This window comes from Mastomys coucha, unplaced genomic scaffold, assembly GCF_008632895.1.
Source record: "Mastomys coucha isolate ucsf_1 unplaced genomic scaffold, UCSF_Mcou_1 pScaffold22, whole genome shotgun sequence".
Lineage (NCBI taxonomy): Eukaryota > Metazoa > Chordata > Mammalia > Rodentia > Muridae > Mastomys > Mastomys coucha.
The window spans coordinates 109,327,879-109,329,909 of NW_022196905.1; positions in this window are offsets into that span (position 1 = coordinate 109,327,879).

Consider the following 2,031-nt stretch of genomic DNA (forward strand, 5'->3'; position numbering starts at 1 on the left):
CAGGGTTTCTCTGTGTAGCCCTGGCTGTCCTGGAACTCACTCTGTAGACCAGGCTGGCCTCGAACTCAGATATACACCTGCCTCTGCCTTGTAAGTGCTGGGATTAAAGGCATGTGCCACCACTCACTGCCCGGTTTAGAATGAGGCTTTCATTGTGACTGAATGAGCACACAGAAGGGAGAGCCTCTGGTTCTGGCAGAGCTGGCACATCAGAGGTGTCTCTAAAGAAAACTCGAAGCTGGGTCAATTGAATTGTATTGATGGGCATTGGAATATTTCTTTATCCCCCCCTCTTTTTCAGATTTACTTATTTGATTTATATGAGTACACTGTAGCTGTTTTCAGACACACCAGAAGAGGGCATCAGATCCCATTACAGATGGTTGTGAGCCACCATGTGGCTGCTGGGATTTGAACTCAGGACCTCTGGGAGAGCTAGCAGCCAGTGCTCTTAACCTCTGAGCCATCTCTCCAGTCCTTTACCTTCTCTCTTATATGTGGCAGTTTGTGTGAAGTTCTCTCTCACGATCTTCACCAGGCCATTTGTTACCCTTTTAGGCTATAAAGCAACTAGTTCTGTGTCACTCCCCCCACTGCCCACCCAGCCTAGGGAATGAACACTTTGAAGCAGCATCAGGGGCAGCCTCTTTGGGAAAAGCAAAATGGTTGGGGATCATCTGTGGCCTGCTGTGTGGGTGTGGACCGGAACCACCTATACTCGGGGAGAAAGAACACTGTGGCCCAACCACTGTCAATTTGACTGGACGCTTATCTGAGCATGGGAAACAGGTATCAATATGAAACTGAGATGCTTCATAAAAAAACAAGGGTCCTGGCTGCTTACTCCTCCTTACCTCTGATGAGGGACGATCAGGGTTGGGGAGGGGGATTTCTTCTGTCTGTGAATTCTCCGTAGTGATATATAACACTTGAATAACATCTATAATTCTGTGTTCAATAGAACAGGAATTAAATGTGTGGGTTCAGGCATCTACTTTTAGGATAACTCCCCAGGGACTAATAATAATAGGAATATGTCTTTTTTTTCAGGATTGGTAGTAAACTGTGAATATGGATGCTATTTTAGATCGGGGAAGTAGTTGGTAGCCCTAAGCTGTCTCTTATATTTAGAAGCCCGGGTCTAGGGTTACATATCAAGATGCGAGCTGTTTTGCTGATTGCAGCTGTCCTGCTATTTGCCAGGGCTAATTTGCTGATCCAGGAGCTGAGGCCAGCGATTTTTATGTCTGCATCTGCTTCTGCCCATAACTCGTGGGCAAAGACAGGGCTGCTTCAAGGTACCAGCCTGAGCCATGTGCAGGGAATAGCGGTGGGAACATTGGCACGTGCTCCCCTGAATTGTTGGCCCCTTGAAGACAGCTGACTCTGCCTTCTGCGGGGTACCTAGCTGTACTGGGCTTTGCCTGCCGACATTCATAGATTCTGTCTTCTCTTTCTCCTGTTAGGGGGTGAACACACTTCCTGGGGTCTCCCCTAGTGGGATTAGAATTTCAAAGCCAAGTCCAGTTTTCTATTCTTGAGCAGGTGCCCAGTGAATGCCAGCAGGTGGAAGCTTAACACAGTTGGGAAATGGCTTTGGAGGCTGGTAGATTACTCTGCTCTTGCTCTTGGAAGGCATAGTTAGAACACGAGGCCGGGTGTGGACAGTGTTTGTGTTTTTGGCCCACCATCTGTCTCTCCTTCTGGTAAAAGATCTCTGGTTTTCCTCTGGGGAGTCACCTTTCCTGAGCTGAACCCTCCATCTATGAAGTCTGAGCCATGCTAATCATACAGTGGTCTAAAAGGTGGGGGTGGGGGAGGGGAGAGAGGAGGGGAAAGGGAAGAGAGAGGAGAAGAGGGAAGGGGAAGAGGAGAGGAAAGGGAAGAGAGAGGAGGAGGAAGGGGAGGGGGAAGGGGAAAGAAGTGGGGAGGCTTACAGACTCCTTTTTTGTAGCATCAATTGGTATTGGCCACACCTGCCTGATGGTATTCACTCCATGGACTTCTTTTTCCTGGTTCGGATCAATTGCA